This window comes from Ailuropoda melanoleuca, chromosome 10 (assembly GCF_002007445.2).
Source record: "Ailuropoda melanoleuca isolate Jingjing chromosome 10, ASM200744v2, whole genome shotgun sequence".
In the NCBI taxonomy this organism is placed as follows: domain Eukaryota; kingdom Metazoa; phylum Chordata; class Mammalia; order Carnivora; family Ursidae; genus Ailuropoda; species Ailuropoda melanoleuca.
The window spans coordinates 63226427-63242715 of NC_048227.1; the positions used below are offsets into that span (position 1 = coordinate 63226427).

Consider the following 16289-nt stretch of genomic DNA (forward strand, 5'->3'; position numbering starts at 1 on the left):
TAAGTGATTTATTATGCAAGTCTGAACTCTAGACAAAAATGTGTAAATGCAAATGCTCATTCACAATAAATGTGGTGCCTCGAGGCACTATTTCTAGCTTATAAGTATTTGGATATTATATTACATGATATTGTCTGTCAAACCATACTTTCAATCACATTATTTTTACCAATTTACATAATGTGTGAAAAGACAATGGAAGGCAAAGGTATATTCAATGTTATTCAGCTCAAGAGGCAAACTAAGACACTCTATCACCTAGGTTTACATAGAAAGGAAGACTGGTCCACTAGTTCTCTTGGTTATCAGAGAACAATTCATCTATGAAGTGATTAAAAATGGGAAAAAAAATCCTTTGGGAAAAGAATATGCAAAAAATGTGGTGCCTTCTAAATCACATAAATATTCATGGGAGGGGGGAGAGGAAAAAAGGGATAGAAATTTCCAAGGACATCACTAAGGGCTTCAGACAAAATGAATTCAATCAATCAAAAATAAATCAGTTTTTTTCACAGTTTTCTCCCTCGTTGGTAATCTGAAATATATTAGCTTTGTGTTTTCTTAAACATCCTTTTCTGGTATTGTTGAAAATAATAAACAATTAGTCTAAAATGTCTAATGTTCTAATGCTAATAATTAGCCATCACATTAATAAGAACCAGATGTAGTTTTAAATTATAATTTTAAACTAACTTCACTTATTAGAGAAGACTTTAATTGAACTGTGTTTTGAATCTCGGAACAGTTAGAAGGTCCAGTTTTTAGCTTTTTAGTCTTACAGGATTTACAAGTGTACAGTAACAAGTAAAAAGTGGGTAAATTGTACAGTGAACTTCATTTGCTATCAGACAAAACCATCAAAACCTTGATAAGTTCACAGAGTACTCATTAAGTCTGCTGGACCCTGGGTATTTACAGCTGTTTTCCATCATCATCATCATCAATCATTTAGAGCCTTGTATCTACTGCTACACATACTTTTTAATTTACTTAAGATTTAAATTATATTGGTTTAATAAATGATACGCCTGAAATACCTATGAAAACTCTATTCTGTGCCTTGAGAAACCCCAATTTTGTCATTATATGAATAAAGCCATGGTTATATCTTTCATTTCAAACAAATTTAGAATCCATTTATAAGAACCAAATGTACATCTTAAGATGTATTATAATGCTTAAAGTAGAAGCTGTCTTAGAAAATTAATTGATACTGCTTTAACTGTTTAAGTTGTTTTTTTTTTTTTTTTTGCATATGAAACTCCCTGAGCTTAGCAGATAGGATTTTTTATGCTTTTTCGTTGTGTTTTGAATATATTGCCTTTGTGCTCTATTAAATCTACTGAAATTATTTTCCAATGAGTTACATAATTTCCCCTTCTGAGGGTTCAGAGAGTTCTCACATGACTCTGCATCATTTCCTAGGGACACCAAGGGACCCGGGGCCCAGATGCTACTCACACTGTTTTCTAAACTCAGCATTTTACTATTTATAACTTTCTCCTTCCACAATTCATTGAAAAATGATACAGTCGTATTTCATTTGTGCTCCATATACCAATGAATAGGTAAGTAATTTCAAGACTTCATAGATAATTTCATTTATTTTTCAAAGAAAAAACTCTCAAAAGATTATTCTGATTTTTTTTTTTTTAAATCACTTCTGGTAGTGCTACAGCAGTTATCAAATAAGGGAGGCCATTCTGGGAGCTCAGGCACACTTACAAGTAAGATGACTTGGTGGAATTCAAAGGTATGGTCAGTCAGTGTTCCTTATTTTAAAGGAAACATTATTTTAGTAATAAGCACTGGAAAATCTCAGGTAGAGTGACGTACCTGGAAACAAACTCGACTGGGATTTTAAAGAATGGATTCCAATCCCAGTTCTACCACTAACTGTCTTCCTGGACCTGCACATACCATCTAGCTTGCACAAATTAAGTACCCTCTTTGGGACTCCATTTTCACACCTGCAAAATATAAGCAGTTGGAATACAATTTCTGGGATCACTTCCAGCTCAAACAGGCTGTGATGCTAGAGCACTGGTAGTTAGCTTTGGTAGTACATGAGGATCAACAGGAAAATAATTCTTAAAGTGGCATCACAATATGAATACATTAAAAATGACTATAGGTTATTTCTTTAATTTTTAAAATTTTTATTTATTTATTTTTAAGATTTCTATTTATTTATTTGAGAGATAGAGTGAGCCAGAGATAAAGCACAGCTGGGGTGGGGGGAGGCAGAGAGAGAAGGAGACTCTCTGCTGAGCAGGGAGCCTGATGTAGGACTCGATCCCAGGACCCCAGGATCATGACCTGAGCAGAAGGCAAATGCTTAACTGACTGAGCCACCCAGGCACCTCTATAGCTTATTTCATTTAAATAGAGCTTTAGAGTTCGATCCTCATTTCTCTGAGAATCAAGTAAAAATCTTATCTCAAGGGTCCATAACTAGATACTTTCAAAAATCAGAATAATTCTAAAAGTTAATGTATTTTTACCTGATGTTTGGATCTTTTTGAACTAAGGTGGCATTGCTTAACATCACTGACAAGGATAATTTAAAAATCACTCCATAAATTGTAAACTCTCAGGACAAAAGACAAAAAAATTAAATTTAATGCCATTTTTTTATTCTTCACTGTTTGACCCCTTTGGAAATTCCACGGCATTACTTGCAGACCATTTGTTAATTAGATAGCCTGTAATAAAACCAGGCAAAGAACTCTAAAGCTAAAATTTAGGAAACACATGAGTTGACTGCTTTAGTTTGGGCAAACTCTAAGGTAAAGATCTCAAGTATGAATGTCAATGTACGGAAGCTTGTCATTAAAATAAGAACATTTGGAAAAGTCATTTAATAATGATTCCACCCTCCAAATCCAATCCACATACTCTGATTTTAAGTCAGACAGACTGAACATACAAAAACATCTGCCTGAAGAGCTAGTCCTGATATAGAAGTATTGCTTGTGACCCCACTGCCCTGCATCCTGTCCTATCACCCCCCTGCCTCCGCCCCTGCCCCCACCCCTGCTTGTCTTACTTTGTTTGCTTTCTTTTAGGCCTTTGTGGAGTCTATATACTATTACACAATTCACTTACTTGTTACAATTCATTTTTATGGTCTGCATGTCTCTCCCGAAATGCCACATTTTGTTCACTATTGCCTCTCAAGTCCTAGAACAGCCCGGCACTTAGTAGTCATTAACCAAAGACTTGCTGAATGAAAGAAGAAATGACGTTTGCACTGGATTATAACATATCCAGCTATGGGTCTTGATTCTCCGCTGCAATCACAGTACTATGCATAAAAAACAAATACATTTCAAGCCAGTAGAGTTTATAAATTTCATACTGAGCTTCGCTGGACATTTGCTTCCCTTGTTATAAAAATCAATCATTAAAGTTGGCAGTGTTGACCCCGAACGGTGAAAATGCTGCTGTCATGGCCTGGTGCATATATACCTTACTCATGAAAGATGAGCAATGAATAGAAGAGCAGAGTGAATTACCTGAGCACGAGGACCGAGACAGAACACTATGGCTGTAAAATATTGGCTCGGACACTCATCTTATCTGTTTGATTTTAGCCGACTTGATGAAACTGCCGTCTAGAATTTTCTTATTCAAAGGAGAAGACCAATACCTTAGTAATGTGTGGTTTCCATAGTTCAACTTGCACTTATTACAGGCATGGTTATTCTAATATTAGCAGACAAAGGAGGATATTTGAGCAATCTTTACTTTCTCAAACAAAAGCAAGGAAATTCTGGCCCACATAGTTGAGGCCTAGTAGGAGAGAAAGAAATTAAACTGGAGAAAATTTATGTAAACTGGAAAAAAACTCGAGGAATAAAACGGTATTCTGGAATATAATCGCTTCATTTAAATCTCTTTTTGCTGAAGTAATCTATCATAAAGGCCAATGTATTACATTTTTATTTTTGAATATTTTTCTCTTTTTATTTTAATAGGAGTGTCACTGCTAGCATACATGACATTTCTTCACAATTTTAGGTCAGAAAAAAATAAGCTTTTTTCACCTCATAATTTTTCACGCTCTACAAAGTTTGCCATCATAAACCACTTTGCATTTATTATAAATAGGTATTACATTAGAAAAGCTATTCAACTGTATTCCATTTCACTTGTGAGGCTAAGCAGCTTTGCATGATAACTAAGTTGAGTTGCTGGGGTGATGCTTGGAGGTTGTGTTAACCTGGAACTGAAGTTACCTAGTTGTGCCTTACTGGACTCAGAGTGGGCAAAATGAGGGCAAGAAACCTGCCACAAGGAGGATGGGAAGCTATTACAATCTGCATTCCTAAAGGGAATGAAAATTTTTGCTCAGCAAAAACCTCTTGATGGCAAAAACTCTGAAATTATATCCTGCCGTTAAGAATACCTGTTGGGGTGGCAGGAAGCTGAAGGGTCCACTTTCCTTCAAATTAAAAAACTTTAATGTACATATTTATGGTCTTAGTGGAAGCTATGGTTTGTTTGTTTGTCTCCCAAAGATAGGCAACTTGGAACTCCTTTATGCTGATAATGAAAAAAAAAATACTGTCATTAGTCAAGTACTTAATTTTGGTTAATAGGTGGTTTTGTCTTTGATACAGAAGTATTTTCTCTTGAAAATAAATGCCAATATAATTGTTTTGCTTTATAACAGAGAAGATGACTTTTTGGACATAGTCTGGCACCTAAAATGTGGACCATTGGTATTTCTTGGGATGTTTTTAGAAGTTAGGTTTATTTGCTGAACAAACTCCTATGTCAGCCCTTAAAACTATTATTTATTGACGACTGTATACTTTCATAATAGGAGCATTCACTACAAAGTTCCTCTTTCATTTTAATTAATGCTTTTTGGCCCTAAATTTCACCTTTGCTTATTTTTAAAAAAAATTTTTAAAGATTTCATTTTTAAGTAATCTCTACACCCAGTGTGGGGCTCGAACCCACAACCCCAAGATCAAGGGTCATGTGCTCCACCAACTGAGGCAGCCAGGTCAACTCCCCCCACAAATTTCACCTTTTCTCATATTAAGATTCTAACTCCTAATTTCTTTAGATTGCATTTGCCTATCCTTTCATTTTCAGATTTTTGCCTAACTTTGTTTTGGACCCATGCTTGTGTGCAAGCTGAGAATTTGTTTCTGCTCTGTGATCTAACTGAAAATAATTTCTTTGAAATAAACGTATTTCCGTTTATTAATATGAAGGATACGAAAGGGATATTTTTTCATAATATTTTCAGTTTTCTGTTAAAGGTTTTGAAAATCATTATATGGCCTATTTTCCTTGCTTAATATTTATATATAACTTCTTAAGCATATTTAATAGGGTGCATATTTTCTTCTAAGTTATAAGTTTGTAAGTTCATGTAATAACCTACCATGAAGTTTGTAAGTTCATGTAATAACCTTGATCCTTCTATATCTTTAGAGTATTTTATCATTCCCTATTATGAGTACAGAAAAAATTTTTCTTCTTTCTCCTCCCCATTCTTTGTGACCCAGTATTGGATAACAGCATGACTTTCTAAGCATCTTTTTTTTTTTTCCTACTCTTAAATACCTCTATAACTTGATTTGTCAGGTTTAAAGGATATCCACTGATCCCTAGATATTGAGAATAAAGCAATCAGCCAACTTAGTATATGCACCAACTTATTCCTGTTGTGTCCTCCTAAATTTGTTGGTTGCTTTAGTTCTACAGGATGTTATATATGTATGTTCTGTCACCCTCATCTACATATGCATTTCAGATTTAGTTTTAGGGTTAAATAGGTTCAATGCTCACGATCAGATCCGTTCTTTTGCGGTCACCTCTTGGTTTGATGGACTCTGTCCTCCAACAGTGGCCACCAGGAGGGCTCATTGACAAGAGCATTTCCTGAGTTCCTCTATGCTCAGAATATTTGCCTCTTGCTTTTATACCTTGAAAGGCAGTTTGGCTGGTCATGTAAATCTTGGGATTCACTTTCTTTCCTGTGATGACAGTGAATTCACGATCTCCCAAAGCATCTTATTTCATTGTTAGATATCTCAACTGTTACTGCGTGAGTTTTCTTTTTATAACTGTTGCCAAAATTGGTCTCCTTGAAAACTTCCAAAGGAGCAGCCTATAGTCCCTCCCACATAACCCCCCAATCTAGGCTAAAAGTACAAGTCATTGAAGGAGAGTTCTTAAGGCCAAAATGTCTCCAAAAATCCTTTTAGTAGACTTAATGAGTTGTTACTCGGTAATGAATTGGATCTTCCTTGCCCTCCTTGTGCCCTACCCATAGCGCTATGTTAAAGCAAGTTAGAAGGATGCCTGGGTGACTCAGTTGGTTAAACATCTGCCTTCAGCTCCGGTCATGATCTTGGGGTCCTGGGATCAAGCCCCATATTGGGGGGGGGGGTCCCAGCTCAGCAGGGAGCCTGTTTCTCCCTCTCCCCTCTGCTTGTGCTCTGTGTCTCTTGTGATCTCTCTCTCAAATAAATAAATAAAATTGAAAAAAAAAACTTCTCAAAAAAAATAAAGTTAGAGTAATCATTTCAGAGCTGGAAGGGACCACTGGGATCATCTACTGCAAAGGTCTTATTTTAGGATGAAGAAACTGAAGCGCAAGGAAAGGTAAAGAGAGTTCTCTACGGTCATGCCATTACCAGGAAGCTGAGCCTGACCTTGAAACCCAGAGATCTCCAGGCAAAAGGTTCTTTTCATGTCACGGCATCCTTCAAAAATACAATGATCAATTTTTGTGTGTGGTTAGGACATTTAAGCTCTGCTCTCTTGTGTGAGCTGCCGGATATGTTAACTAACCTTATTGTGGCAATCATTTTGCAGTATATATGTGTATCAAATCATCATGTTGTACACCTTAAATTTACATAATGTTATATGTCAATTATATCTCAATAAAGATAAAAAGGATACAATGATCAAAAGTGTTTCATTGCACTTAAAGTATTCAATATATGCTCCATGACATAAGAAAATCTACCTAACGTCTGCTAGAAAATTATCATTTCATTTCTCATTCCAACTACGTACGGAACGACTCATGCAGGATAGCTGTATTAGAGAATTTTCAGTGGGTTTATTGTTCATTTACATAAATTGTCACTTTCATTTTCTGTGTCTTGAAACTGAGAAACTTCAGATAAATGTAGATTTAGTTTTCCTACCCCAAACTCTCTAAACCATCATTTTGAAATCAAATTACACAGCTTATGCTTAAAACATAAGGGCCAGATTCTATCTTCAAATACACCACCCACTCTCTAACAGCAGAATTTGGCCCTAAAAACCCATTAACAAATATTGTCATTAAACTAAAGAGCTAATTACTTTGGATTCAGACAGAATGAACAAAATCATAGGCCAACTGCAGCTGGTAGTAATAATGGTGAGACTAACCGTATGTTACACTGGAGATTTAAAGAACAAAGATGTATTAACACTAATGTAACCAAACATATAAAATTATCCTCCAAATGGAGGAAACTATTATCATTGGAAAATTCTTGAAAGTACATTGGAATTATCTGATACAAGAAATAAAGGATATTTCTAAGGAATTAATTGTCATAATTTGAAGTTATCAGTGTTTAATGAAGAGAGAAACTTGAAAATTTTAGTGTATGCAATAGCCACAAATGAAGAGTTATATCTAAAAATCATTTTATCTAATTGGAAGCGCTATCCTCATATTTAAATCAGTTTAATACTACAAGGCGCAAGAGCCTTGCTTTACGGCTATTTTAAACAAATGTTATCAGGTCTACCTTATAGTTCTATAAAAGTAAATTTCCTAGATAACTGAGTATTTTCCCAGACCTTGAAAAATATTTTTGAATTACATTAATAATACATAATTTAGAAAAAGTTTTACATACCCTGAGAAGCAATACAAATCAAGCATAATTTATCAGTTGAGCATAACCATTAATAATATTTTGCTATAGACCATTCCAATTTTCTTCCTACGCATCTGTCGCTTTTTTAATAAAAATGGGACCACATCAAAACATGGTCTGTAGCTTGTGTTCATTTGCAGTATATTATGAGCATTTCGCCCACATCAGTAATTATACTTTTACTACATAAATTTTAATGACTCTGCAACTTCTTAAATTGAGAATAATAAACACATTTTAATCTTTTCGGTTATCTCACAAATATCATTATTATACTGTTTCGTAATAACACTAACACTCTCCAGAGATTATGACACAGCTCAGTCTCCTTTCTCCTATACTAAATGGCCCCAGGTGGCTCTACTGTTCTAAAGGTGTGCCTGACTTTTAGCTCTTTTTCTTCTTTAATATCAGATTTCCATATAAAGCTGACCAAACCTGAAGTAGACCTAAATTGGCTGTTTTCATTTTTTAGATTAATGACATGAAAGATTATCTACTGACAATGAAAATAATTAATGCTTTTACGTTCAATTACATTAATAAGTACTCAGGTATTTTCTTCACTTCTTCAACCTTCATCTTGGATGAAAATTTCCTTCCAACCTTCCTTACCCAAGAACTCATTATTGAAAAACATTTGCTCAGCCTGTCTTGTTAAAAAGTCACACCTTGCCAGACTGATGTTGACTGTTCTTTGTATTAACCTTTTATATGCAAGTTTGGAAGAGATAAAAAATGCAATTATATATGAGGGGACCAGACTAGAAGATCTTAATGGTCCATTTCTGCTCTAAAACTGATGCTTCTGTGCTTTAATAAAGTTTCTGTAATTTATTCTCATGCTGTGTATTTTACTTCCTGAGTATGGAGGCTGTCTCACTCAGGTTTCCTGAAACTACATAGTAAGTTTTCTTTAGGGAGTCACAACTTAAGATAAATATGCCGATGATAATGAACGTGACTCACTTGAGGACACTATTTCATTCTCTCTCCACCTGCTCCTCTGCAAAAGAGAAAGGAAAAGAAAAAAAAGAAAAGAAAAAGCAGAAGAGTAGTTTCTATGTTTCTCTGAAATAAAAATATTACAGAAGACTTGCACTAAAACCTTTATTAAATCTTCCTTGAGAACTTCTTTGAACCATAAACTTGCATGGTATCTATCTGAGAATTTTACAGTTTGGGTACTACAAATTATAGGATTTTATGGTCAGATGTGGCAGTGAGAGCATTGCCTATTGAGAATAATACTGACAACAAATACATGTGAAGATTCATTACTACGTTAATCTAATTCTGTACATTTTTAGATTACTTGAAAAAAGTGCTACCTTGTTTTATCCACATCTATATTCATTTTCTTTGTGTAATAATAACAACTAATATGTGTAGCTAATTGCTACCATGGGGATATACCTTTTTTTTAATTATTAAGGGTTTATTTTTGCCATTTGGTATTTTATTGACAAGAAACTCTTTACAATATGAACACATGTACACAAAAACTGACAAGAGAAAAAATGTCTATAAGCCTGCAATTCAGTCAGAGGATCTTAAATACTTCACCCTTCACTAGGAAATAATATCACGTTGTACCTTTAAGGAACCAACACAATTTCAGTTCTGAATATGCCTCTACTAATCACTTTTGTCACTGGAGCAAAAAAACTTTACATAAACTTAAAATTGCACATAATATAGATGAAATTGCTAAATGAGATAAAGAAATATAATAAAGTGATATTCAGTAAGTGTGCATGTAACCTATTATAAAGATATCACATGATTTAGGAGTTTTTATCCGCAAAGGACAATGAGTAGCTAATGATGTGTTAAGCTGATGTGTTCTTTTGAAAATCTAACACTGAGTTTTCCAAATGTAGAGAAAAAGAAAAAACAATACCTTCGAAAATGAAGAAATGCTTAGCCGACCTTGGTAATAACTCACTCTTTCTGTCTTCTTAGATAGTTCTTAGAATTGAGCCAGTAAGGATAAACATCTGAATAAATTAAAACATTACAGAAAATAGGGAACCAGCTGAAGAAAGTGATGAACACATTCTCACTCTGAAAGCCAGCTGGGACCCCTGGGACTTTGCCCATCATACTGCACTTGAAAAAGGTGTATCAAAGAGAACTAACAATTCAATTTGGGGGGTCAAAAAAGGAGCACTAACTTAGCACCTCGGTGCTAAATGTACCTTACTTATTCATTCTTGTAGCTGAAGGAAACAAACAACATAAAACCCCATTTACTACAAAGTTTGAAAATTAGACGTGTATTGTTTTGAATGCCAACTTCGCCATTTCCCAAAGGACCAAGACACACCTTCATCAGGACCACTTGGGGGTAAGTAAGTAAAAATGAAGATTGCTGGGTCACATCTGAGATGCAGTGAATCTAACTCTCTGTGAAACGTGCCCAGGAATCAGAATCTTACAGACCCTAACCCCCCTCCCCGTGACTCTCACCCACATTGCAATTTGAGAACCACTGTGATTATCATGATTTTTTGGGGTGAAACTGATGATCAGTCATCAAGTTTACCACTGAATCTTGCTTGTATTTCCACTGACATGACATATACCAGCTTTTAAAGTTTGCATTTTATTTTCCCTTTTTGCTGTGGAAATAGATGGCTATTTTCCCCATGTTCAGAACTGCTTTTACTTTTGTATATTTTGTTAAACATATTAAATATTCACTTCTGATGTAATTAAGAGTCCACAATCAATGTGAGTTACTGCCAAAGTCACTCACCTTCAAGTCCTTATGCTTGTTCAGAAAGTTCTGAGCATGTACGATGGAAATTTTCAAGAAGGATGTATACAGTAGATTCTCTAATTTCCAGGTATTTCCAGGCTGGCCAAGGAGACTCCTGAAGCAGACACCAGAATCGCCATTGAGAAGGGAGGACACCAACGCTGGAGTCTCTGGATACCTGATTATCTCTGAACAGAACAGAAACATAAGTAGTCGGTCACCTGAAATTCATAGAGAATCTGCTATGGAGAAGGTTATTTTCAGTAAACTAGCAGTGTTACTAAATTTAAACTTGGCTGGGGTTTGCTGTTCCCTGATTTAGCACAGTTGTCATTTAAAATTTAATGTCATTGTGAAGGCAGAATTGCATGATGCTGCTGCCTGCAGAGGATCCCAGTTGAATTCATATGGCTTTAATTGACTACTTCTTCTAAACATTGCATCAAGTGGTATTACTAATTTTATTTTTGATATGCAGATACTAGATTTTGGTGCTGAATTTCTTTCTAAGTCAAGGTTGATGATTTCTCTTGGAAATATATCCTTACATGAGCCTCTATCACACCCCATAAAAGACAAAATGTGATACTTTTACAAAATCCCAATGGAATCATCTGGTACTTTTGCTATGTTTTCTTTCACATGGGTAATGCTTGCCAAGATAATTAGACATAAACAAAAATAATCTCCTTTCTAGTCAATACGTGTTGCCTCCTCGGGGAAACCAAAATTATAGCACTTGGCTGAATGAGTTAAGCAGACATTAGTAGTGGCTAATGGAAAAAGAGACTAAAACGTCTATTTTTAAAACTGGTAATTGACAATGCAAGTATTCTCCTAAAGGCTAGAGAAAGCAACATATACAGATAAATACAAAGTCAAATACAAAGTGACAGGAGTGTAATATACATGTAAGTATGGAGTATACTATAAAACAATAGTTTGTCATGGAAGACTTTAATGTTTGGCCACCCAGAAACCATTCCCAACTTTCTTCTTCCTTGCTATGTCTCACAAATAGAGAACAGAAAATCAAATCAAATGTTCACTTTCCCAGTCCCCCTACTGCTAAGAATGGTTATGTGATTTCATTCTGGCCCATTAGATATAAGAAGTATGCTGGGTAAGAAATCCAGGCAAAAATTTGCTTTATCAGAGAGGGAGACAAACCGTGAGAGACTCTTAACTCTAGGAAACAAACTGAGGGTTGCTGGAGGGGAAGTAGGATGGGGGGTAGGTAACTGGGTGATGGGCATTGAGGAGGGCACGTGATGTGATGAGCACTGGGTTGTGATATGCAACTGATAAATTACTGAACTCTACATCTGAAACTATGCCAACTATGTTGGCTAATTGAATTTGAGTAAAAAAAATTGCTTTATTGATGAGAGATTCCTGTCCTTCTTCTCTATTTCACGTAACTGCTTGCCTTGAATGATGAGGATGTGATATTTGCACGGAGGCCAGTCATCTTATCATCATGATGTAAAGCACAATGAAAATCTAGAAAAACACAAAGATATAGGTCCTCTGTTGATGAGCAGCTGAGCCAACACTACTAATGCTTCCTCTGGAATTCTATTTGTTTACAGTACCCGGTTTTCTGTTGCTTGCTAACAGAATCATTGCACGTTGATGGTGTTGAAAAAACATTTGTTAAAAAGTAAATGCCATTGCTATAATTGTAGTGACATCATCTTTTTACATTATTATCTGCAAGTTCTCAATTCCGTGGAGTCGAGGACAGCTTCATTAGGCTGGCTGAGGTTGGAACTTGCCTTCTTTTTTACTACTAGGAAAGCTGTACATGTGGGGAATAATGGGTCACGGGTGATGGTAACTAATTAGAATAAAATGAAATGGAAAGCCTAGTCTAGAGCTGGGTTTGGAGGAAGAGGGTCCAGTATCACGATTAATAAAAAGATCTCATCTTTGCCTCAGTGTCAATGCTATCACATTAGTTGAAATCCCAGTGGAAGAGTTTGAAAATCCATCACAAAATTCACTCTTATTATCTTGTGATGTCCTGTGGATTATTTGTTTGAAATATTGTTCCATCCATCACTTAATTACTTCTTTTCATCAACATTTCTTATTCAATCGCAGTCTGAGCTTTCACTATCTCTTTCCTAGACTATTGCTGTAGACACTTCGACAGATTCTCTTCTTCTTTTTTTCGTAAACATTCCAGTACGTCCTATAATTACTTCTTAAAACATTTCACTAGATCCCTCTTCTGTTCAAAATATAACAGCTCCTTTTGGTCTATTGAATTAAGTCCAAGATTCTTAAATCGGCATGTAAGTCTCCCCATAATATAGGTATAATTAATAATAAAATATAGATTCTTCTAGATTTCCTATCTCCCTTCCCTAACTCTCTACATTGTTTGGTGGGAGGATATGTCTCCACTGCACAGGTGCACCCTAAATAGCTTAATAATCCATGTATCTCAATCTTTATCTACAATTTTAGGAATAAGCACATGACCTTAAGAGGTTAGTAATCTCCATTCTGGGGTTTTCTTTGACCTATTATGTAAAAGAACAACTTTTGCTTTTCTTGCTGGACATAAGCATGTGATCATGTAACATTTGGAATTACTAGCAACCATCTTGGGATCATGATAGAACTTGCCAGAACTTAAGTCAACACCAAGGAAATAGCTTGCTATTTTAAATAGAAAAAGAGGAGCTGGGTCTGAGCATGTTATTTCACCCCTGGACAGAGTTTTGCTTGTAGGTAGAATACTCTGAACTTTTCAGTTATGTGTGAATTGCTAGACTCTTTTTAAAAAAATTATTATTATTAAGCCAATCTGGGTTGGTATCCTCTGTTCCTGGCAACCAGAAACAACTTTGCAATGTATTTATGGTTTTGTGTGCCTGCCATTTCAATAATTTCTACTACTCTCTTCTTACTTCTATTCTTTCTTTAAAAAGATCAAGCACTCTTCCTCCATGATACATTTCCAGATTCTTCTAATTCATAGTGAGAGAACCCTAATTTAAACCACTTTATTTCTCATTGTATGTACTAATAAGAGCACTCACACCAAGACATATGATGCTATAATTTCATTTGACTCTCAAATCTTTAGCTTAACATTTTTTTTCTCTTATCTCCAGACTTTTATTTCTAACTGAATAGATGACATCTCAACTTAGATGACTTGAAGGCTCCGCAACCTGAATCTGTCCATAACCAAACTCATAAAAACCTTCCTCTCAAGCACAGCTTTCCTCTAGTTTCCCTATTTTTTAAAAAACAGCACCATCAACATCAGTTGGAGAAGCCAAAAACCAAGTTCTTCAACATTTTAAAATGGAATCCGAGTAGATTTGATTCTTCTTTTCTCCTTCAGCCCTAGGATTTGATCATCAAGCCTTTTTGATTTTATTTCCTAAACAGTTTTCAAATCTACCTACTTTGTCCATTTTCTCTGTATATCCTCTCCATATTCTCTCTCCTGCTCCACTACCATCACCACGACCACTAAGACATTGTCTGTTGCCTGGAATGCTGCTTAGATTTTTTCTGCCTCCCATCTCACATTTTGTTTCCCTTCAATATTCTCTTCTTGTGGCATTTAGAGTGATCTTTTAAAAACCCACAGTGGATCGTATCAATCCCTTGTTTAGAAACCTCCCATGCCTTCCCACTGTAAAGAACAAGGCCATATCACCCAATCCCTACCTAACTCTCCAGCCTCACCTTCCTGGAGAACAGGGACCATTTCTGTTTTAAATACGCTCATGATTTAAAAAAAACCAAAATTCAGCAGAGTGTTTAGCACATGGTAGGCACTCAATAAATATTTGTTGAGTGAATAACTGCCTCGCAATAACTCTTGAACCATGAACCACACTGTGTTATTTTTTCTTGTATATTTTATTTTCTATGTACATATCAGTACATTGAAGATAAAGAAGTGTCATGTTTCTCTGTAACCTATAGCACAATGTTATGTGAGTAGGAGGGGTTCAGAAGGTATACAATTATATTGCTATAGATATTTCTACTCTGATTCCTTTTAAAAGGTTGAAGTTCCTTCTCTCACACAATGGATAGTTATCACTTGTCTGTAAGATTAAAAATGAATTAGGGGAAATTTATGGTGTGCAAATAATGGAAGTGAAACATAGAACACTTGCTTCTGATCACAATTCTATGGCATTTACACAGGTTAATTATAAAGGAGCTGTGTGTTCATCAGCATCACATGGGAAAGCTTTACATAAGCCCTGAGTTATGTGAACAAACATGCAAACATCATGTTTGCAATTTTCACTGTCAAAACTTTTGCAAATATTTTATATTCTTCTTCAGAAGTCTTTACCTTTGAAAAATATAAGCAAAAATTCAATACTTCGAAGAAGTCTTTTTGGTAGTAGAGACTAATTTTGGAAAATAGTTACCCTAAGTACAAATTAATTCTTTGTTATTGGATATTTACCTGAAAGGGCAAAAAGAACTGCAGAGATTCAAAGGTAGGTATGAAATTGTAGCCTGTGCTATAAACTGATATTACCCCAAATAAGAGAACTATTTCTTAGGGTAGCCTGAAATGAGAACACACAAGAACAACCCAAAAGCAAAGAACAGGAGGACACAGGGATGCGTGCTTCTCAAAGGCTTCTATTAGCTGTGGCCACATAATGTTTTCCAAGCTGGGGAATGATAAACAGAATTAGGATTGAGGACATCTAAAGGAGGAAAGGACAAGACATGTAAGAGTAGACAATGTGAATTTTCTACCTGAAAAACATTCTTGAGCAGGTTTAACCTTCTGTTTCCTAAAAATTAGTTGAAGTTTGCCTACGGGATATTTATACAAGAGATAATTGCCTTTGGGTTTCTATAGGCCTGTTGTTCAGTTATAAATATCTTCTAGTTTTCTCAGGATATTGAAGGTATTAGGGAGTTTGTAAAAATTCTTTAAAAAAGGAAAGAAATAAAAGGAACCTTTCTTCATGGAATGCATTTTGAGAATGACTACAAATAGTTGTCCAAAAATCAGAGAGCAGGGTAGTTTGCAGTTTTTCTCTAGGGTATTAAAAGATATTTTAGGAAAGCAGTGATTCATGATTTAATATTTAACTGCTTTTCAAGCAAAATAGGAAATTCTACCAGGGTATAGACATGATTTTTTTTTTTTTTCTGTAATCTAAGTTCCAAGGGATAGGCTGAAGCGGCACTATTTCGCTCCTCTTTAATAAATAAAAGGTGAGCTTAACTACAGGACAGAAGGACAAATTCTCATGCTCTTCTTCTTTACACCTGCTTCTTTCCTGTATAAAGGAAAAATGATTTTCAATTTCACTTGCGAAACATTTCCATTTTATTTATTTCTTTATTGATTGACTAGATTTGTCCTTTTGCATGAAAATTGATACGTTCTAAAATTATAGTACAAGCCTTTTGTATTTCTTTAAAAATCGATTCTTCTGTTAAGAGTCTGAGATTGCCAATGGATGTCACTGTCTTTCTATAGTGCTGTAGTATAATTTTTAAAAACACATGGAATAAAGATGTTTGTTAGAGTGCTAAAAAAAAGAATATGAGATTGCCTATTTATGCGTACTTTATGTAGGTTTCCCCCCCAATCT

At 35.2% G+C, this 16289-nt stretch overlaps 1 protein-coding gene across 3 annotated transcripts in view; it reads right to left on the minus strand.

Moving 5' to 3' along the window:
• The window catches only part of HS3ST5 (heparan sulfate-glucosamine 3-sulfotransferase 5), a 280197-nt gene that overhangs the window by 153379 nt on the left and 110529 nt on the right, over positions 1-16289 (minus strand). For all 3 annotated transcript variants that reach the window (XM_034669007.1, XM_034669008.1, XM_034669006.1), the window contains exon 2: positions 10678-10868. The gene's annotated coding sequence lies outside the window, so the exon portion shown is untranslated. The remainder of the gene's footprint in view (positions 1-10677; positions 10869-16289) is intronic.